Source organism: Monodon monoceros, unplaced genomic scaffold (genome assembly GCF_005190385.1).
Source record: "Monodon monoceros isolate NGI ecotype Baffin Bay Population unplaced genomic scaffold, NGI_Narwhal_1 Super_Scaffold_6, whole genome shotgun sequence".
Lineage (NCBI taxonomy): Eukaryota > Metazoa > Chordata > Mammalia > Artiodactyla > Monodontidae > Monodon > Monodon monoceros.
Window position 1 is genome coordinate 29,119,120 of NW_021703783.1, and position 24,278 is coordinate 29,143,397.

The 24,278-nt window shown below is 38.1% G+C and overlaps 1 protein-coding gene across 1 annotated transcript in view; it reads right to left on the minus strand.

Annotated features, from left to right (window-relative positions):
• The window catches only part of SLC2A13 (solute carrier family 2 member 13), a 432,223-nt gene that overhangs the window by 347,121 nt on the left and 60,824 nt on the right, over positions 1–24,278 (minus strand). The gene's annotated exons all lie outside the window — the stretch shown is intronic.

The following is a 24,278-nucleotide window of genomic DNA, read 5'->3' on the forward strand; positions in this document are numbered from 1 at the left end:
GTGGCAATTCTCAAACTTCACGGATCACTAGAAGCACTTGTGTGTCTTTTTTTAAAAATGAAGATGCTACAGATTCAATGCAATCCCTATCAAACTACCAATGGCATTTTTCACAGAACTAGAACAAAAAAAATTCACAATTTGTATGGAAACACAAAACAGCCCAAATGGCCAAAGCAATCTTGAGAAAGAAAAACGGAGCTGGTGGATTCAGGCTCCCTGACTTCAGACTATACTAAAAAGCTACAGTAATCAAGACAGTATGGTACTGGCACAAAAAAAGAAATATAGAGCAATGGAACAAGATAGAAAGCCCAGAGATAAACCCACGCACATATGGTCATCTTATCTTTGATAAAGCATGCAAGAGTATAACAATGGAGAAAAGACAGCCTCTTCAATAAGTGGTGCTGGGAAAACTGGACAGCTACATGTAAAAGAATGAAATTAGAACACTCCTTAACACCATACACAAAAGTAAACTCAAAATGGATTAAAGACCTAAATGTAAGACCAGACACTATAAAACTCTTAGAGGAAAACATAGACAGAACACTCTATGACATAAATCATAGCAAGATCCTTTTTGACCCACCTCCTGGAGAAATGGAAATAAAAACAAAAATAAACAAATGGGACCTAATGAAACTTAAAAGCTTTTGCACAGCAAAGGAAACTGTAAACAAGATGAAAAGACAACCCTCAGAATGGGAGAAAATATTTGCAAATGAAGCAAGTAACAAAGGGTTAATCTCCAAAATATACAAGCAGCTCATGCAGCTCAATATCAAAAAAACAAACAACCCGATCCAAAAATGGGCAGAAGACCTAAACAGACATTTCTCCAAAGAAGATATACAGATTGCCAACAAACACATGAAAGGATGCTCAACATCACTAATCATTAGAGAAATGCCAATCAAAACTACAATGAGGTATCACCTCACACCAGTCAGAATGGCCATCATCAAAAAAATCTACAAACAATAAATGCTGGAGAGGGTGTGGCGAAAAGGGAACCCTTTTGCACTGTTGGTGGGAATGTAAATTGATACAGCCACTATGGAGAACAGTATGCAGGTTCCTTAAAAAACTAAAAATAGAACTAGCATACGACCCAGCAATCGCACTACCGGGCATATGCCCTGAGAAAATCATAACTGAAAAAGAGTCATTTACCATCATGTTCATTGCAGCACTATTTACAATAGCCAGGACATGGAAGCAACCTAAGTGTCCATCGAGAGATGAATGGATAAAGAAGATGTGGCACATATATAAAATGGAATATTACTCAGCAATAAAAAGAAATGAAATTGAGTTATTCGTAGTGAGGTGGATAGACCTAGAGACTGTTATACAGAATGAACTAAGTCAGAAATAGAAAAACAAATACCATATGCTAACACATATATATGGAATCTAAAAAAAACAATCGTTCTGAAGGAGCTAGGGGCAGGACAGGAATAAAGACATAGACGTAGAGAATGGACTTGAGGACCCGGGGAGAGGGAAGGGTAAGCTGGGAGGAAGAGAGAGAGTGGCATGGACATATATGCACTACAAATTATATAGAAATGTAAAATAGATCGTTAGCGGGAAGCAGCTGAATAGCACAGGGAGATCAACTCAGTGCTTTGCGTCCACCTAGATGGGTGGGATAGGGAGGGTGGGAGGGAGGGAGACACAAGAGGGAGGAGATATGGGGATATATGTATACGGATAGCTGATTCACTTTGTTATGCAGCAGAAAGTAACACACCATTGTAAAGCAATTATACTCCAATAAAGATGTTTTAAAAATAAATAAATAAATAAATAAAAATAAAATGCAGATGCATTCACCTCACCCACCCAAATCTATTAAGTAGAAAACTACAGAGGTGGGAGGTGAGCCTGTCTTTTAAAAATCCTACAAGTGATCCTGATGCTCACCACATATTTAAAAAATTACAGTTCTATGGTATACAACTTTGAGCCAATCCTAAATTATTTCTTAAGAGAAAATCTTTGCCCTGCTGGCCATATCTAGCTCACTTCCCAGTGGCACTTCCAATTTCCAGATATGTCTGGTTATTTAACATAAATCTAACATCTAATCAACAGTCAGCAAAAGCATAGTGAAAAAAAGGATTATCTAAAGTAATTAAATCTTTTTATATTTGTAGATACTATAAACAGATACCCAGTTTAAGCAAGAACATCAATGGGTTGCATAATAGACCCATGTAGAATTGTTTTCAATGAATTGATCTTTACGATGTCAAAAAATAGCCTGCTGCTGGGCTTCCCCGGTGGCGCAGTGGTTGAGAGTCCGCCTGCCAATGCAGGGGACACGGGTTCGTGCCCCAGTCCGGAAAGATCCCACATGCCATGGAGCGGCTGGGTCCGTGAGCCATGGCCGCTGAGCCTGCGCGTCCGGAGCCTGTGCTCCACAATGCGAGAGGCCACAACAGTGAGAGGCCCGCGTACCGCAAAAAAAAATAATAATAAAATAAAATTAAAAAAATAGCCTGCTGCTATTGAAGGTATCAGCACTAAGAAATCCTGTGGCTGTGTTTTCTGTACAAGGGCTGAAAAGTTGCCATTTACCATTTACCACATTCCGACAAAGGAGAAACTCCTCTCTAGTCTCAGCAGCTGCAATAGTTGTGTTTCTCAATAACTGACTTCTGTTTGTTTATGGGCACTATAAATCACATAGCCATCTTTTATCTCCCTTTTTATGTAGAAGTCAGAGAGGCACACCTCTACCAAGTGTTTTGGACTTCATGGTACTTATTCTGTGAACTAAATTCCTTCCTGATGCCACAATCATCTCCAATTTCATCTATTTTAAATATTTTTTTTGCTATATATTTGTTTGCTTTGTTCAAAGGTAGAACAAATAAACAGATCAAGAAGATTTATTTAAATAGTACATATATCTACTTCTGGAATATTCACTGTATTGTTGTAAAACTACTGGTAAGCATTTATTGAGTTTGTACACAAGTCAGACCAGTAAGTCTCAGAACTATATACTCTGTATTTTCTACCAATGTTATTTGCTACTGTAGTGCTTGTCGGTATATGGTGATGGTGAAAAAAATCATATGATTTTATGAGTTTCATAAAATAATAAGCAAATATTAGTAGACAAACTATGAATAGTCGTTATAAATGAATCATCACCTAAACTGCTGAAAGTTTCCATCTGACTGCTAATCAATTTAATAGCACAGACTACTCTAAATCGACTTTTATTTAACTTGGAAAGAGGAAACATTAGCTGCAAATGTTGACCTGTTAACTGTATATTCTTTTTAGTTCTTTTATGATTAGAACATCTCAATAAACTTTCAAAATCAGGTAACAGTAACTGATTAGATTTCTTTTTCTGCTTTGGTCTGGCTGTAATTCAGCTGCTCTCTTTAGCCAGAGATTTTTACTCAGCCACCTAGCAGGGGACTTGAGCATGGGAAATCAGCACTGTAGTTTTAGGCAGCACAAGCTTTTCACAAAGCCCTTAGATTTCACTTGATAGCAAACGCAGAGATGTCCTCAGGCCCTTATAAATGTTGATTATTAAAAATAAATACCAGAACATTGAAAAGTAAATGGCAAATGGAAGACTAAAATACTATAAAAGCTCACTGGATTTAGAGTTGGAAAGAATCCCAAAAGATCTGTCCAAGTGCTCACACTGACTTAATGCTGTTACAACTGCCTACATCCCATTAGATATTACAGATGGACTGATTATTTTATTTAATCGTCAGAACATCCCTATAAAGGACATATAATTATCCCCACTTTACAGAGAAGGACCTTACCCCAGGTCATACAGGTAAGTAGAAACAGAATTTGAATCAAAGATTCCAGAACTCAATTTTGAAAGCACTATGACTACAGTGACTGTCCCACAGAGGTGGGTAGGCTCCGGAAACAGTGGGTTTAAATTCCAGCCTTGCCACTTACAAGCTGGCTAAGTCTGGACAACTTATTTAACCTTTCTGGGTCTCTAGTTCATTTATAAATTTGAAGAATAAAAGTAACTCCTTCATAGGAGTTGAGATGATTCAATAAGTTAGTTGTGTGAAAGAACTTAAAATTGTGCCTAGAACACAGAAAATAATCAATAATGTCACCAGTTATTTTTATTATTACAATACCTCTACTTATGAGTATGCCAACTTTTTTGATTCAGTGTGACCTTGTTAGGTGCTGGGATTATCAAGATGAGAAGTAAACAAAAATACTGCCCCTGCTATAAAGGAAGCCACATACAGCCCTACTCACAAAAACATGCAATCAAATAATTTCAAAATACCGTGGTAAGGGACACAGTGCAGCTACACGTTGGTTTCTATTTTGAGGTGCTGACAATGATTAAGTGGTAGCTAGGAAGGACTGGGAAGACAATTCTGCAAAGAAGAGCACGGGCTTAAAAAATATGAAATCAATTTTCTCAGGGGTAAATAGAGTGTGAAGCAGAATATATATGGAGATGAGAGACAGACAAAGCCCAAATCATGGAAGAAGTATCCTTTAATCAGCAAGTGCTCAACTAATACTTGATCTGAGCTGGGCACTGTGCTAACCAAGAGGGATGAAGTGCTACAGGAGAGAGCACTTCATCCCTCGTGGAGCTTAGGATCTACTGTGCAAAATGTGTGGGAACAAGTAATTCGATTTCAAGAACAATGGGTCTCATCAAACGGAGGGGCCCAGCCTGAGGAGCCAGAGAAACCTTGGATGAGGAGGTTGGGGGGCAGGGTGGAGGGTGAGGAGGGTGAAAGATACTTTAGACAACCAGACCAGCTTAGACAAAGGCCTTGAGGCAGGAAGAAATGCATCCTGTTGAGGAAGGGACTATTTTTAGAGACATAAGCAGAGACCAACGGGAGTATACAGGATCTCAGAGGCCATTATTAAGGGCTTGGTACTCAGAAACCTTTGAACAGTGTAAAGGAGGAAAAGGCATGATCAGATTCATGTTTTTAAAGGATCATTCTGGTTGGAGTACGGAAAACGGATTGCTGGGGAACAAGGAGTTCAGTGGCAGCAGCAGATATGGAGTAAAATGGAGAGACTCTAGAAGTATGTATTCAGTATCGAGGCTGAAGAGAACGTGAATGGAACTGTGAAGGAGAGGAAAAATTTGAGGATGACGTTCAGATGTCCGGAATAAGCAACTAGAAGCACGATAGATACTTTGCATGAAGATATTAGAGGAGAAGCAAATTTGTGTGGAAGATAGTAAGGTCAAGTTTTAGACAGGCTGAGTCAGAGGTGCTCTGTGAAATATACAAGTAGAGAACAAGTAGAACACTCCACAAGTACGCTGGGAATATAGATTATTTACATGTAAATGTTCCCAGCCTCCTCTTTTCTCCTACCCAAATAGGAGCCTTTGCCAAACTAACTAACCTTTCCTTCCTCTCTCATCCTCAAGCGAGAATCTGATGTTTGTCACCTAGTTCTTGGGCTGTTATAATGCTAGGCAAAAAAGGATGAAGAAAACATGGGCCAAAGATCTGGTTTGTGAGAAGTTCAAATGAAAACAGACTGCAGGGAGTTGTGAGTGAGAGTCTCAGGCTCAGTATGGAAAAATGGGAGCCCATAACACAGGGACTGACTGAGGTTGGAGTGGGGGCGGGAGTGGATAAAAGATTTTTTGAAATATTGCTGAATTATAACCTCCATGCTATTATATTCTTCGAGACTCAAGTAAGGAGTAGTATTACTATTTAATTACTTTTAGTTGCTGGACTGTATTTCTTTAAATGCAATTCCAAACTGAGACTGGACTGGGCCCAGTGGAGTCTGGGAGTTATACAAATACCTGGAGCTCAAAAGATGGTTCTGTGTGGATGGTACATATAACGGAAGCCATGGGAAGGATGAGATTTCCCAGAAATGGAACCCGAGAAGAATGCCTAGAACTGAGTCCTGAAAAATTCCAATATTTAAGAAGGAAGAAAGAAAAGAAATGACCAGCAAGCATCTACCTTACCCTTGAATACTATATTATTTTCTACAATCTTTTTATGTTACCATTTTGTATTTCATGTAAGGTCATCCTTTCAATAGGTAGGTGGGACAGGTATCATTCACTATCCCCTTAGGAAAGGTAAAGAACCCCAGCCTCAGAGGCAGACAATAAGAAGTTTTCATAAAGTCCCATAGCAAGTTAACATCAAAGTGGATCTCATAGACTCACATCCCCTAATCTTTGTAATGTGTCACTGGAAGACGGACTGCCATGCCTCTGTTTCAAATGTGACCCTTTGGAAATTTCTCAGGAACATTTTACTTTTGGCCCTATTACCTTAGTGAGCACGTATGAACTTCGAAGGGCAGAAGAGTCTGATCTCTTCACCGCTCCTACTACCTGCTATGTGACTTACTGCCAGCAGGTGTCATGTTAAAGAGCTCAGATGAATTAGTAAGAAAAATGAGAACTGAATGTGATTTACTGTATAATTTCAAGCTAGACGAGTTTAAAGTCTCCTTTCATAAAACTGCCTTATGAAAATGGAGAACTATAAAAGAATGCCAATGATCAGGAAGAGTAGTAGTAGGCTTTATGTTCACTACTCACATTTGTCCAATATGCAAATGTTAAGCACAGGCCCTGTTAACTCACTTTGCTGTCAATAAAACAACCTGGCAAGCCATCATTTGTGGATTTCTAAACATGATGTCTACTCTGGAAAAACCTTCAACATTAAGGCTATGTCACCCCAAAATCTCCTTTCCACTTTGGGGAAACAACAACTGTCCTTCTTATGAAGGACAGTTAAGTAATATTGTATGAGATCCTGCAAATTAAGAACTAAGTGCTTCACAAAGGGATGTAATTAATGATATTTAAAGTTTAGGCGTATTCTACAAAGAGCTTTTGATTTCTGCCCTATTCAAATCACTAATTAAATAAAATAAATATCTCATAAAGAAAGAACAAATTCTTAATTATCCATACTAAACTCATGAATTGAAATTAACATAAAGAATGTAGTGGTACAAGTTCTTGTTAATAGCTTATTAGAGTAAATACAACCACAAAAACCTGTGTTGGTATTGTTTCTGAATATTTTTTAAAAGTTTGATTTCTAAGAAAATAAAGAGGTCCACATCAATGAAAACTCATTATCATGCTTAGCTTGAGGAGCCTCACCAGAACACTGTACCTCAGGTACTACAGCGCAACCCAATTCAACCATTCTTATACTGCCAAGCTGATTCACCATAAATGGCGCCATACTGATTCACCATAAATGGCACAAAATGCTCTTGAGCTCAAAAGTTGGCTTTCAGAATCTGCTGGAAGCCTTTTTAAAGCCCTGAGTCAGAAGTATAAATAATTTCATAACCAAATAGCATTAGAAAATCCTGTTGCGATGGGTAAATTCCCATGAATCACAGCAGCCTCTCAGCATGATAAGCCAGGCAGCAACTAATTAGCTTCTTAGAAGCACATGAAGCTACCTTTTAATAATAATGCTTCTTGAACAAGAATGATTATGAGGTCCTAATTTCATTTTGTAAATTACTGCTCTATGATCTCTAAAGAAAAATTTTAAATAAAAATAATCTGTCCAAACAAACAGTATCCCTCACTGTAGTTGTTTCAGTTCGGCTGTCCTGCCCAGGACTGGTATGTCTGCATTCTTCTAAATAATCAAGTATCTACATTTACCAGATTATTAACACTTTAGAATCCAGTTTTTGTTTTTGTTTCTTTTCTGAAAAATAAGGCTTAAGGCACATAAAAACTGCTGGGCAACTTCAAAGAGCAGTAAGCCGCAAAGTGATGAAAATATATACAACACCAAGTGCCTGTAACAGAAGAGCCAGGTTATGAGAAAGATTCTATCTATGGGGATAACTACCAAAGTTCATGTTCTACAGCGTTAAAAACCTCCTAACGAGGCATTACAAACATATCACCATCATTTCAACTCAGTAAAGTCTCTCACAACCTAAATGCCCCCTTCCGTTTTTATTACTTGAGAATATTCTATTGATCTGCCAACATCCTTTTTTACTGGTAACATCTCAGTAGAGCCTGTATCACATTGTTTCTCAAAGCAGGACTACAAGCCCTTTAATGGAATGTTCGTATCTCATGTACCTTCTGAACTATAATTGGTCTACGTGTCAAGCACAGACCTGGGCTTAACGGTTTTCGCTTAATACTATAGGATGCATACACAAAACCATATCCTTTTAAGTTAGTCTTAATAGATTGGTTTTATACTAAATATATTATTTATTAGGGAAAATTTGGAACTACAAGTAAGAAGTAAGGTAATTAAAAATCCCCTTTAAGCACACCATCCATAGATAACCACTATTAAAATTTGGTTATAACTTGCAGTGTTTTTTCCATAAGTCTTTAAAGGTAACTTTAACTCATTATACTGCAAATATTTTCATTCTAACTATTCTTTTCCATTAAGGAGTTTCAAACTTCTTACATAAGCTAGGCAGGTACCATAAATATAGAAGCTGACTGAGCATAAGATATAAGGTAGAAAGCTGCTTACATAACAACTAAGGTACAATACACTATAGGCCAATGAAAACAGCCAAACAAAACACATCCCTATGTAGCCATATACAACACTCTTGATACTGGTTTAGCACCCTTATAGTACAAAATCATTTTAAGTAACAGTATAACATTCCAGCATTCAGATAAGGTGAAAAAAGAAGTGTTCCTGGAACACACAGATGTAACCAAGGAAGGAAAATAACAGAGAAGGAAAAAATTTCTTTGTGGAGAGAGAGAGCAAATATAGAAATTACTAGATATGTAAGAAATTTCTTACAATAGAGTTTCGAGGTTATAAGAGAAAGACAGCGGTATGAAATGCTACAAAAGCAGAAGCAGTATGCTTTTACACCTGACAAATGGAATGCACAAAGGTTAATAAGAAATCAATACCTTTTCATCAAGGCAGTGAATTTAGCAGACAGCAGCGTAAGTGGTGCTTTGTCATATTTAGCTCTAAGTGACATCTAAGGACAACAACAGTGTGGACCCAAACGGGAGCTAAAATCTGTGAATTGCTGTAGGAACAGATAAAATACTTAAGAAATATATACAGAGTAAGATAAGCTCAGGGCTAGAAGTTACCTATAGAAATATTCATCCAATAGATATAAAGGGTTGAGGAGTAAAATAGAAGGAACTATTAAAGAAAATATTAAAGTAGCAAAATAATAAATGAACACACCCTTCAAACACTGTTTAAGCTGTTCTTCAATATGGGGTTGGGCCTTACCTAAAATGCAAGAAGAGAGCCAGGTGGAGGGAATTGGTTTAAGTAAAAAGACAACAGAATAGAATTAAACAGCGAAATGGGTAGGCTACAGAAGGGTTGCAAGAATGCTAAAAAGTTAATAGCAGAATATATAAATAATTACATAAGTAGACACCATATTGGAGGCAGTAAATAATAGAGATAAGTATGTGTGAAATTTGAACCAGTGTGGAACATCAATTTGAGATGTTCTCCAAGAACGGAAAGCAGAAGTTCCAGTTCAAGATGGCAACCTAAGAAGACTCTGAACTCAGCTCTTCTCACAGACACACCAAATCTACAGCTATTTATGGAACAATTTCCTCTGAAAAAAAACCTAAACACTGGCAGAGCAACTGCTTCACATCAGGCAAATGAGAGGCAAACAACATCCAGCACCCCAACTTTTAAGATGGGCACCTGAGAGATGAGCCCCCAAAACATCTAGCTTTGAAGACCAGCAGGACTCACACCCATGAGACCAACGAGGCTGGGATGAACTGAGGAATGGCTCCTAAAGGGCCAGTGCACAGACACATCCACCCAGGTCCCAGTGGAGAAGCGGCCCTTTGAAAAGTGACCAGACTTTTTACGAAAGAGACTCATTTTCGACTTTTAAATAAAGTGTTGGTCTGAGGGGCAGGGGCCTCCTGGGATACTCTATGGATATGCGGGCTGGTGGGCGCCATTGTCCTGCTCTCTCTCTGCCTTGCTAAACCTGGCAGGCACCATCTCCCCACCACAACACTTTATTTTCCCTTTCCCCCGGGTGCCATCTTTATGCTCCAGCCAGTGGGTGCCATCTTGCACACTCTCATCTGCCTTGCTAAAGCCAGTGGGTACCATCTTTTTCTTTTGTTTCTTTTATTTTCCATTGTTTTCCTTTCCTCAGCAGGTGCCATCTTTGTACTCCCCCTCTGCCATGCTCCAGAGCTCCAGTATTTCCCAGAGGGAAACTTCTACACGTATCTGGAGCCTGTTTTCACCCATGACCTGTTTTTTGCAGCTGCCACCCAGGGGATGCCCCTTGATTTCCTGAAGCTCCTGGCTCTGGAGGACAGTGGGCTTTTGTCCCTTGGTCCCCTGGGGTTGTAACAATTGGAGAGACAGTTCTTGGCAGACGGCCACTCTCAGTGCCCTGCACAGATAGCAGGCTAAAAACACACCCTAATCTTTCTCAGAAATAAGCCTATCTGCCTGTCCAGAAGCTTTGGCCTGAGGGGCTGGTTTCTGGTTTGGCACACTTATAGGGCCTACAGAGGGGCTGTCAGTGAACAAAGGCTGGTGAATGCAATCTTTGCACTCTCCTTCTCTCTCACTCCAGCTCATCAGCATCTTACAGAAAGGAGCTTATGCACTAGTCCGACACCCTGATTTTTGTGGCTGCAGCCAGGGAACAAACACATCTATGACACCTGGCTCTGGTGGCCAGTGGGGCTTAGCTCACAGGTCCCACAGGACTGTAACCAACATAGAAAGAGTTCTTAAACAGCTACCACCCCCAGGGCACAGGAAGAGGCAACAGACTCAAGAGCTCATCTTTCTGTGAAAGAGAACTATTACCGTGCCACCACAGCAGCAACATGAGGGGTAGGCTTCTAATTAAACACACATCTAAGGTCTGACTGTAAACCTTTCCTGAGACCTTGGAGGGAGGTTACTAACTTTACATTCTCCCTCTGCAGCACTCCAGAGCACCAGAATCTCTCCAAGGGGAGCTCTTATACATATCTGGTTCCCCTGTTTTTATGACTGGTGCCTCGGTTTTTATGGCTGCTGCCTACGAGATACCCCTTGATCACCTGGTTCTGGTGGCCAGGAGGGCTTATGTTCCTAGGTCCCACAGGACTGAAACAATCAGAAAGACAGGACTTGGCAGGCTACCACCCCAGAGCACAACACAGATAACAGACTAAAACACACCGCTAGTCTTTCTGTGAAAGAAGCCTCCTTGCTAGTCATGGAGGTTCAGCCATAGGGGCAGGCTTCAGCCTTGGCACACAACTAGAAGCTATGGCGGTATGCTCAGGGATAGCAGAATGGGGAACAACATTTTTGTACTCTACCTCTGCCTCGCTAAGCTCATCAATACGTCCCAGAAAGGAGTTAGTACACTTGTCTGAAGCCCTGATTTTTGTGACTGCTACCCAGGTGACACTACCAGATCACCCTCAGAGAGCCCTCAGAGCTTACACTTGCAGACCCACATGACTATATATTTGCACTCTTTAAAAGCCATGGCCTGAGCATCTGCCTCCCAATCAACCTGAATCTAGATGCCGATTGAGATCTTCCCCTTTGGGACACTGACTGGTCTTGGCACACCCTCAATTACCAGGAGCTACTAAAAATAAAATAGGCTGCTTGGACAATCACAAAGGTTTGAAAAACAACCAAGAGCTACAGCAGGGATGAATGATAAATAAGGTTCATCTCCTATACAAGGACAAATACTGTATTCGAGACTGAGAGAGGTAGTTGCTTCATTTATTTATTTATTTATTTTGTGGTACGCGGGCCTCTCACTGTTGTGGCCTCTCCCGTTGCGGAGCACAGGCTCCAGATGTGCAGGCTTAGCAGCCATGGCTCACGGGCCCAGCCACTCCGCGGCATGTGGGATCTTCCCGGACCGGGGCACAAACGCGTGTCCCCTGCATCGGCAGGTGGACTCTCAACCACTGCGCCACCAGGGAAGCTGTAGTTGCTTCATTTAATACACAGAAACCAACACTGAGAGTGAAGCAAAAAAAAAAAAGAAAGAAAAAAGAAAAGAAAGAAACTGAGTAATATGTTTCCAGAGAGAGAACAACATAAAACCTCATAAAAAAGAAAAAAAAAAAACCTTAATGAAACGGACATAAGTAATTGACCTGATAAAGAGTTAAAAAGTAATGATCACAAAATTGCTCACCTAACTTGGGAAAACAATGGATGAACACAGTGAGAATTTCAACAAAGACAGAAAACATCAGAAAGTACCAAAGAGAACTAACAGAGATGAGGAAACCAATAGCTGAACTGAAAAATACACTAGAGGGGTTCAATAGCAGACTGGATGAAGTAGAAGAATGAATCAGCGAGTTGGAAGATAGAGCAATGGAACTCACCCAGACAGAGCAGAAAAATGAGGAAAGAATTTTTTTAAATGAAATTAAAGGACTTACAAGACAACATCAAGTGAACTAACATTCACATTATAGGAGTCCCAGACGGAGAGGAGAGAAAGGAGCAGAAAACTTCATTGAACAAATAATGCCTGAAAACCTCCCTAACTTCACGAAAAAAAGACAACCAGATTCAGAAAGCTCAGAGACTACCAAATAAGATGAACCAAAAGAGACACAAAACACAGCATGTTATAATTAAAAATGTTAAAAGTTAAAGACAAGAAGAGGATCTTAAAAGCAGTAAGAAAAAAACAATTTGTTACATGTAAGAGAAACTCCATAAGACTATCAGCAGATTTTTCAGCAGAAACTTTGCAGGCCAGAAGGGAGTGGCATGATATATCCAAAGTGATGAAAGAGAAAAACTTCCAACCAAGAATTCTCAAACTGCCAAAGTTATCATTCATAATTGAAGGAGAGATAGTTTCCCAGATAAGCAAAAGCTAAAAGAAGTTCATCACCAATAAACTGGCCTTACAAGAAATGTTAAAAAGGCCTTTTTAAGCTGAAAAGAAAGGGTGCTAATTAGTTAACAAGAAACATATGAAAGTATGAGTCTCACTAGTAAAGGTAACTATACAGTAAAGGTAGCATATTTATCACCTATGAAACAAATATAAAGGTTAAAAAACAAAAGTAGTAAAATAACTGTAACTACAATAATTAGTAAGGGATACAAAATATAAAGAGATGTAAAATGTGACATCAAAAATAAAATGTGTGAGGGAGAGTAAAAATGCAGAGCTTTAGAATGCATTAAAAGTTAAGTTGTCATCCACATAAAATAGACTGTTCTAAATATAAATTGTTATATGTAAGGCTCATGGTAACCACCAAGCAAAAACCTGTAGCTGATACACAAAAGATAATGAGAAAGGAATCTAAGCATCCCCCTAAGGAAAGTCATCAAACCACAAAGAAAGAGAACAAAAGAAGAAAAAAGAAACAGGAAGTACAAAACAGCCAAAACAATTTAGAAAATGGAAATAAGTACACCTATCAATAATTACTTTAAATGGAAATGGACTACAGTTTCCAATGAAAAGACACAGAGTGACTGAATGGATTAAAAAAAAAAAAGCAAGATTCATACGTATACTGCCTATAAGAGATTCACTTCAGATGTAAGGACAGACATAGATTAGAATTGAAAGGATGGTAAAAGATATTCCACGAAAATGGAAACCAAAAGAAATCTGGGGTAACTATACTTATATCACACAAAAAATATTTTAAAACAAAGACTGTAATAAAAGATAAAGAAGGACATTAAATATTGATAAAGTGGTCATTTCAACAAGAGAATATCAACATTTGTAAATATTTATGCACCCAAAAAAGGAGCAACTAAATATATAAAGTGATATTCACACACCTAAAGGAAGTAATAGACAGTAACACAATACTGGGGGAATTTAATAACCCACTTACATCCAGAAAGAAAATCATTAAGACTATATTGGCCCTAAAGGATACCTTGGACTACATGGCCTAGTCCAAGGTATACAGATACATACAGAACATTCCATAAAAAGGCAACAAAATTCACATTTTTCTCAAGTGCAAATGAAACATTCTCCATGACATATCATATGTAAGGCCACAAACAAATCTAAACAAATTTAAGGAGACTGAAATCATATCAAGTACTTTTACAACCAAAGTGGTATGAAACTACTAATCAAATACAAAAGGAAAATGAAACAGTCACAAATATGTAGAGACTGAACAACATACTACTAAACAACCAACGGGTAAACAAAGAAATCGAAAGTGAACTAAAAAAATACCTGTAACAAAGAAAAATAAAAATATAACATACCAAAACTTATGAGATTCAGCAAAAGCATTTCTAAGAGGGAATTTCAGAGTAATAAATGCCTACTTCAAAAAACAAGAAAAATTTTAAATAAACAACCTAGCCTTACACCTAATGGAACTAGGAAAAGAATAAACACAGCCCAAAGAGAGTAGATGGAAGGAAATAACAAAGATCAGAGATCAGAAATAGAAGACAACAGAAAAAAATCTATGAAACCAACAGCTGATTCTTTAAAAAGATAAACAAAATTGACAAACCTTTAGCTAGACTAAGCAAGAAAAAAATATTTTTTTAATTTTTTATTCAAATAAATAAAATCAGAAATAAAAGAAAAAACCTTTCAACTGATACCACAGAAATGAAACAGATCATAAGAAACCACACAAAATTATATGCCAATAAACTGTACAACACAGAAGAATTTGGTAAATTCCTAAAAACATACAATCTTCTAAGACTGGATCATGCAGAAATAGAAAATGTGAAGAGACAGATTACTGGTAATGAGATTGAATCAGTAATTTAAAAACTCCCTACAAAGACCATAGCCAGATGGCTTCACTGGTGAATTCTACCAAACATGAAAGAATTAATACCTGTCCTTCTCAAACTCTTACAAAAACAGAAGAGGAAGGAACACTTCAAATTCATTTTACAAGCCCAGTATTACCCTGATACCAAAACAATGTAAAAATACTACAAAAAGTATATACATATAATAAGTATATATATGTAATAAGTACATACAATAAACATGTATTAGTAAAATACATATGTACACTGAAATCAGAGGCTAATATCCCTGAAAAACATAGAGGCAAAAAACCTCCACAAAACATTAGCAAGCCAAATTCAACAATACATTAAAAGGATCAGGGACTTCCCTGGTGGCGCAGTGGTTAAGAATCCACCTGCCAATGCAGGGGACATGGGTTTGAGCCCTGGTTTAGGAAAATCCCACATGCCGCGGAGCAACTAAGCCCATGTGCCACAACTGCTGAGCCTGTGCTCTGGAGCCCGTGAGCCACAACTACTGAAGCCCGCGTGTCACACTACTGAAGCCCACGTGTCACACTACTGAAGCCTGTGCGCCTAGAGCCTGTGCTCTGCACAAGAGAAGCCACTGCAATGAGAAGCCCGTGCACTGCAACGAAGAGTAGCCCCTGCTCGTAACAACTAGAGAAAGCCCGCACACAGCAACGAAGACCCAATGCAGCCAAAAATAAATGAATAAAAATAAATAAATAAATAAATTTATATATTTAAAAAAAAGGATCATACATCATGATCAAGTGGGATTTATCCCAGGGATGCAAAGATGGTTCAATATCCACAAATCAACATGATACACCATATTAACAAAATGAAGGATACAAATCATATTATCATCTCAAAACGTGCAGAAAGCTTTTGATAAAATTCAAGAGCCATTAATGATAAAAATTCCCTCCAAACTGAATACAGAGGAAACGTACCTCAACATAATAAAGACCACATATGACAAGCCCACAAAATACATACTTAATAATAAAAGGCTGACAGCTTTTAATCTAAGATCAGGGGGAGTTCCCTGGTGGCCTATATTGGTTAGGATTCCAGGCTTTCATTGCTGTGGCCTGGGTTCAATCCCTGGTTGAGGAACTGAGATCCCATAAGCTGCACAGCACAGCGAAAAAAAAAAAAAAATAAGATCAGGAACAAGACAAGGATGCTCCCTCTCTCCACTTTCATTCAAAATAGTATTGGAATTCCTAGCCACAGCAATTAGGCAAAAGAAGTAAAAAATTAAAAATAAAATAAAAAATAAAAGGCATCCAAATTGGAAAGCAACAAGTAAAGCAGTCACTATTTGTAAATGACACAGTACGATATATAAAAAATCCTTAAAGACTCCACCAAGAAAACTGTGAACTAATAAATGAATTCAGTAAAACTGCAGGATACAAAATCAATATACAGAAATCCGCTGCATTTCTATAGATTAATAATGAATTATCAGAAAGACAATTAAGAAAACAATCTCATTTAAAATTGCATCAAAAAGAATAAAATACCTAAGAATAAATTTACCCTGGGAGGTGAAAGAGCTCTACACTGATAAATATAAAGTACTGATGAAATAAAATGAAGATGATGCAAATAAATGGAAAGATATTCTGTGCTCATGGACTGGAAGGATGAATATGTTTTTAGAGAATTATAGTTGATTTACAATATTGTGTAAGTTTCAGGTGTACAGCAAAGTGATTCACTTATATATATATATATATTTTCAGATTATTTTCCATTATATATTATCACAAGAAATTCAATATAGTTCCCTATGCTACACAGTAAATCATTGCTGCTTATCTATTTTAAGTATACTAGTTTAATATCAGTTAACCCCATACTGCTAATTTATCTGCCTCCCTCCCTTACCTCTTTGATAACCATAAGTTTGTTTTCTATGTCTGTGAGTTTTTGTTTTCTACATAGATTCATTTGTATTATTCTTTATATCCCACATATAAATTATAATCATATATTATTTGTTTTCTCTAACAACTACACTTAGTATGATATTTGTTAAGTCTATCCACGTTGCTGCAGATGGCAATATTCCAGTCTTTTTATGGCTGAGTAACATTCCACTACATATATGTGTGTGTATATTTGTGTGTGTATACATATATATCCATTTATCACTTCTTCTTAAACCAACTGTCTGTTGATGGGCACTTGGGTTGTTTCCATGTACTGGCTATTGTAAATAGTGCTGCTATGAACATTGGAGTGCATCTACCTTTTAGAATTATAGATTTCTCCAATACATGCCCAGGAGTGGGATTACAGGACCATGTGGTAACTCTATTTTTAGGTTTTTAAGGAATCTCCATACTGTTCTCCATAGTGGCTGTACCAATTTACATCCCCACTAACAGTGCACAAGGGGTTCCATTTTTTCAGCATCATCTCCACCATTTATTATTTGTAGACATTTTGATGATAGCCTTCTGGTTCCACAGTGATACCTCACTGTGGTTTTGACTTGAATTTCTCTAATAATTAGTAATGTTGACATATTTTCATGTGCCTGTTGGCCATCTGTATGTCTTCTTTGGAAAAAATTACTACTGAGATCCTCTGCCTATATTTTAATAGGATTGATTCTTTTTTTGATATTGAGTTGTATGAGTTTATTTTGAATATTAACCCTTTGTCAGTTGCATCATTTGCAAATACTTTCTCCCATTTCATACTTTGTCTTTTTTTGTTTTGTTGATTGTTTCCTTCACTGTGCAAAAGCTTTTCATTTAATTAGTTCCCATTTGTTTATTTTTGCTTTTATTTCTTTTGCCTTGGGAGAGTTATCCAAGAAAATACTGCTATGATTTATGTGCCAGGATTTTCTGTCTCTGTTCTCTTCTAGGAGTTTTATGGTGTCATGTCTTATATTTAGGTCTTTGAAACTTTTTGAGTTTATTTTTGTATACGGTGTGAGTGTTCTAATTTCATTAAAGCACTCATAGCTGTCCAGGTTTCCCAACACCACTTGCTGAAGATACTGTCTTTTCTCCATTGTATATTCTTGCCTTCTTTGTTGTAGATTAACTGACTGTAGGTGTGTGGGTTTATTTCTGGAATCTATATTCTGTTTCACCCATCTATATGTCTGTTTTTGTGCCAATACCATGCTGTTTTGATTATTGTAGCCTTGTAGTATTGTCTGAAGTCTGGAAGAGTTATGCCTCCTGCTTTGTGCTTTTTCCTAAGGATTGCTTTGGCAATTCTGGATCTTTTGTGGTTCCACACAAATTTTAAGATTACTTGTCTAGTTCTGTGAAAAATGTAATGTGTATTTCACAGGGATCACATAAAACTGTAGATTGCTTTGGGTAGTATGTCCATTTTAACAATATTAATTCTTCCAATCAAAAATATCTTTCCATTTCTTTGAATCATCTTCAATTTCCTTTAACAATGTTTTAGGGACTTCCCTGGTAGTGCAGTGGTCAGGAGTCCACCTGCCAATGCAGGGGACATGGGTTCAATCCCTGCTTTGGGAAGATTCCACATGCCACAGAGCAACTAAGCCTGTGCACCACAACTACTGGGCCTGCGCTCTAGAGCCCTTGAGCCACAACTACTGAGCCCAAGCACCACAACTACTGAGTCCACGTGCTGCAACTACTGAAGCCCATACATCTATAACCCATGCTCCGCAACAAGAGAAGCCACCACAATGAGAAGCCTGTGCACCACAACGAAGAGTAGCCCCCACGCACTGCAAGTTCAGAAAGTCTGTGTGCAGCAATGAAGACCCAAGGCAGCCAAAAAAATAAATAAAATTTAAAAAAAAAGAAGAATGTTTTATAGTTTTCAGCATATAGGTCTTTTACCTCCTTGATTAAGTATATTCCTAAATTTTTTTTTTGGTTTGCTAATATTTTGTTGAGGATTTTTGCATCTATATTCATCAAAGATATTGGTCTATAATTTTCTTTTTTTGTAGTGTTATTTGTCTGGTTTTGGTATCAGGATGATGGTGACTTCATAGAATGAATTTGGGACTGTTCTCTCTTCAATTTTTTTGAATAGTTTGATAGGATAGTTATAAGGTTTTCTTTATATGTTTTGTAGAATTCCCCAGTGAAGCCGTCTGGTCCTGGACTTTTGTTTGCAGGGAGTGTTTGTTACAGATTCTATTTCACTTCTAGTGATTGGTCTATTCCAATTATCTGTTTCTTCTTTTCTTCAGTTTTGGCAGGCTGTATGTTTCTAGAAACTTGTCCGTTTCTTCTAGGTTTTCCATATTGTTGGCATATAACTGTTCATAATATTTTCTTCTGGTATTTTGTATTTCACAGCATTGGTTGTAATTCTCCTCTTTCATTACTTATTTTGTTTACTTGGGTGCTCTCTCTTTTCTTCTTGGTGAGCCTGGCCAGAGGTTTGTCGATTTTGTTTATCCTTTCAAAAAAACGGCTCTTAGTCTTATTGATTTTTTCCTATTTATTTTAATCTCTATTTTACTTATTTCCTCTCTGTCTTTATTATTTCCTTCCTTCTGCTGATTTTGGGTTTTTTGTTCTTGTTCTAAATCTTTTAGGTGGTAGGTTAGGATTTTTTATTTGAGATTTTTCTTGTTTCTTAAGGAAGGCCTGTATTGCTATAAACATCCCTCTTAGAAGAACTTTTGCTACATCCCATAGATTTTGAGATTGTGTTTTTATTGTTGTTTGTCTCAAGGTATTTTCTGATTTCCACTTTGATTTCATCATTGACCCACTGGTTTTTTTAGGAGCATGTTGTTTGGTCTCCATGTGATAGCTTTTGTTTCCCATTTTTCTTTCTGTGGTTGATTTCTAGTTTCATACCGTCGTGGTCAGAAAAGATGCTTGAAGTAATTTCTATCCTCTTAAATATTAATACGTTGAGGTTGTTTTGTGGCCTAGTATACAGTCTAACCTAGAGAATTTTCCATGCGAGCTTGAAAAAAATGTGTATTCTGTTTTTCTTGGATGTAGTGTCCTGTAGATGTCAAGCAAGTCCAAATGGTCTATTGTGTCACTTAGGATCTCTGTTGCCTTATTGATTTTCTGTCTGGAAGATCTTTCCATTGATGAGAGTGGGGTCCAAAAAGTTTCCTACTATTAATGTATTCCTGTCAATTTCTCCTTTAATGTCTGTTCGTATTTCTTATATTTAGGTGCTCTTTCATTGGGTGCATATATGTTAACAAGTGTAATATCCTCTTCTTGTATTGATCCCTTTATCATTGTATAATGCCATTGCCTTTTGTTACAGACTTTATTTGAAAGTCTATTTTCTCTGATATGAGTATTGCTACCCTCACTTTCTTGTCATTTCCATTTGCATAAAAATGTTTTTCCATCCCCTCACTTTCAATCACTTTGTGTCTTTAGCCCTGAAGTGAGTCTCTTTTAGGCTCTTGTATTCTATCTTGTATTGTAGGTTCTTTTTTTCTTATCCAGTCTGCAACTGTATGTCTTTTGATAGGAGCATTTACTACATTAACATTTAAAGTAATTATTGATAGGTATGTACTTACTGCCACTTTAAACCTTGTTTTCCAGTTGATTTTGTAGTTCTTTGTTCATTTCTTCTTTTTGCTTTTCCACAAAAGTGGTTTGAAGGTTTTCTTTTGTATTATGGTGGAGTTCCTTTCTTTTCGGTTTTTGTGTATCTATTGTATGTTTTTGATTTCTGGTTATCCTGGTTTTCAATTATGTTAACCCAAACTATATCTACTTGCTTTAGACTTACAGTCATATAAGTTCAAACACATTCTAAAAGATCTATACTTTTTACTCCCCTCCCCTACATTTTGTGATTTTGATGTCCTACTTACATCTTCATGTTTACCCTTTTGCTGTTAATTTTAGTCATAATCACTTTCACAAAATTTTTGGATTGTTTTTTGTAATGTACAGATTATGTACTGGCTTATTTAAGTGATCTTCAATCCTTTTATGTATTTTCCTTTCCTATTGTGAGTTTCCCTTTCCTATAGATTCTTGTTTCTTTTCTATTTAGAGAAGACCTTTCAATAATTCTTTAGGTTAGGTTAAGTATTTCTGTATTCTTGTAGTTTTTTCTTCTCTGTGAAATTCTTTCTCTCTCCTATTCTAAATGATAATCTTGCTGGGTAGAGAATCCTAGGTTGCAGGTTCTTCCCTTTCGGGACTTTGAATGTATCATGACATTCCCTTCTGGCCTGCAAATTTTCTGTAGAGAAATCAGCTGATAGTCTTATGGGGGTTCCCTTGTAACTGGGTTGCTGCTTTTAGAATCCTCTCTTAACCTTTAACTTTTTCCATTTTATTGATGATATTTCTTAGTGTGGGTCTGTTTGGGTTCATCTTGTTTGGGACCCTCTGCGCTTCTTGTACCTGGATATCTGTTTCCTTCTTTAGGTTTGGGAAATTTTTGGCCATAATTTCCTCAAATACATTTTCAATCCCTTTCTCTCTCTTCTCCCTCTGGAACCCCTATTATGTGTAAGTTGGCACACTTTATATTATTGCATAGATCTCATATGTTGCTTTCTTTTTTTTTTTTTTAATTTGTCTTTCTGTCTGTTCTGATTGGGCGATTTCCATTATTCTATCTTACAGATCACTTAGTCATTCTTCTGCATTACTTAGTCCGCTATTCATTGCTTCTAGATTGGTTTTTGTTTGACAATTTAGTTGTCTATTTTTGATTGGTTCATCTTTACAGTTTCTACTTCCTTGTACAGTGATCCCCATTTCTATCAATAAACTTTCTTAATTCCTTTAGCACTTTTATTACCTCCTTTGTGAACTTGGGGTCTAGTAGACTAGTGAGATCTGTTTCACTATTCTTTCACGGAATTTCTCTCGTTCTCTTAATTAGGAGTAGTTCCTCTGCTTTTTCACTTTACTTAATTTTCATAGTTATCCACTATGGTCTTAAAGTGTTGTTTTTATGTGGGAGCATCCCTGTGTAGACTGTGTAGTCCAATATTTTTGGTGCAAGGGCTTTTTTTGGCATGGATGCCAGGCATACCTTTCCTCAGAATGTGTTGGCCATTATCCCCTTGAGCGTGGGTGTGATTGATGTTGTGGTGTCCAGAGTCTGCACTGGATTTTAGGTGCAGCCTCCTTTTTGTTCCTTGGCTGTCCCAGCCCTGTCAGGGGTGAGATCTGCTCTCGAATTGTTGGAGTAGAAGCCCTGAGGGTTGGGGTTGATATGGCTCCCTTGCCCTTAAGTGCATGCTGTCTCCCAAAGGAGGTGAGCACTGAAGCAAGTGAGGCCGCCTGTGTGGTCACAGCAAACCTATGCGCTACCCTTGCAGGCATCCATGGTTCTGCCCAGAAGCAGCCCAAGTTCATGTTCCTTTCTCAGCTGTGTTCATCTCAGACCTAGTGCTAGGCTGGTGCTGGGGCCTGAGGTGCCGTGACTGCAGGAATTGAGATGGTTGTGCTACAACATGGGACCTGGGCTGTCTCTGTGGGAGGACTCTTCCAGGATCTGTCCACCCCTGATGTGGCTTTAAGCTTCAGTGTTAGGTGAGTGGAACCACAGCATTCCCACAGGGAAAGAAACCGTTACATACTTCTCCCCAGGGGCTGTCCACCAGAAATATGTGATTCTGTGACACCACCTAGTGGGCATGCAAACAAAGTTCACCATTGCCAGACCCACCTCCAACCCACCCACCATGCACAGGCTTACAATGGGCTCCAATGGCAGACCCAGACCCCACTAAGCACATGCTGAGCATGGGCTCTGAGGTTAGGCCCAGACCCCTTAGGTCGCTCAGGGTTGTCTCTGGGCGGCTAGACTGATTCCTCTCCCAGGGCCTGTCCACCTGAGACTCAGCACTTAGCCACTGTGCATACTAGCAGCCCCGCCTGGTGACCATTTTGCGCTGGGAAGTGCTGTGAGGTGGCGGCCATCAGCGCTGGTCGCTCTCCACCCTGACTGCTAGCAAGCCAGCGTGTACGCACTCCTCATAAGCAGAGTCCAGGCCCCTCTAGCCCCTATATCTGTCTTGGCAGACCTCCTAGGAGGAAGGGGGGGGGTTCCAAGGGTGAGGCCTTGCATGGGTGGACCCTGCCTCCTTCACAGATTCCTCCCAGAGGTGCAGGTCTTGTCCTCTTCATTTTCTTTCTATCCTACCAATTCTTGCAGCTCTGACTATATGGGATCTTCTGCCAGTTTCCAATTGGTTTTCTGTGAGAGTTTTTCCACATGTAAGTGTATTTTTTATCTGTTTGCGGGGTATTGGGGAGGGGGGTAAACTCCATATCCTCCTACTCTGCCATCTTGATCCACCTTTTAAAGAATTAATATTTTTAAAATGCCCATAAATACTCAAAGCAGTCTACAGATTCACTGCAATTCCCATTAAAATTCAATTGGAATTTTTCACAGAACTAAAACAAATAGCTTTTTAGTTTGTATGGAAGCACTAAAGACCTCAAATACCAAAAGCAATCTTGAGAAAGAAGAACAAAGCTGGAGGCATCAGGTTCCCTGATTTCAAACTCTATTACAAAGCTACAGTAACCAAAACAGTAGGGTACTAGTATAAAAAGAGACACGTGGAAACCAAGTGAATAGAACAGAGAATCCAAAAATAAACCCACTCATATATGGTCAATTAATTTATGAGAATGGAGTCAAGAACATACAATGGGGAAAGGCTAAATTCATTCAGTAAATGGTGTTGGGAAAACCGGAAAGGAACATGCAAAAAAACAGAACTAGACCACTATCTTACAATACACAAAACTTAACTCAAAATAGATTAAAGACTTGAATGTAAGACCTGAAACCATAAAACTCCTAAAAGAAAACATAGGTGGTATGAACCTTCACATTGGCCTTAGCAATAATTTTTGGGATTTGACACCAAAAGCAAAGGCAATAAGAGTAAAAATTAACAAATGGAAGTTCATCAAACTAAAAAGCTTCTGCACAGCAAAGGAAACCATCAACAAAAATGAAAAGGCAACCTACTGAATGGGAGAAGGGATTTGCAAATCATATATCTGATGAGGGGTTAATATCCAAAATATATAAAGAACTCATACAGCTCACTAGCAAAAATAGTAAACAATCCAATTAAAAAATGGACAGAGGACCTGAATAGTAATATTTTCCAAAGACATACAGATGGCCAACAGGAACATGAAAAGAAATCAGGGAAATACAAATCAAAACCACAATGAGATATCACCTCACACCAGTCAGAATGGCAATTATGAAAAAGACAAGAGACAACAACTGCTGGTGAGGATGTGGATAAAAGGGAACCCTTGTGCACTGTTGATAGGAATGTAAATTGGTGCAGCTACTATGGAATACAGTTTATATGTTCTTCAAAAAATTAAAATAGAACCAGAACATAATCTGGTAATTCCACTTCTGGGTATTTATCCAAAAACACTAACTGGAAAAGATATATGCATCCCTATGTTCACTGCAGGATTATTTACAAGAGCCAAGAAATGGAAACAA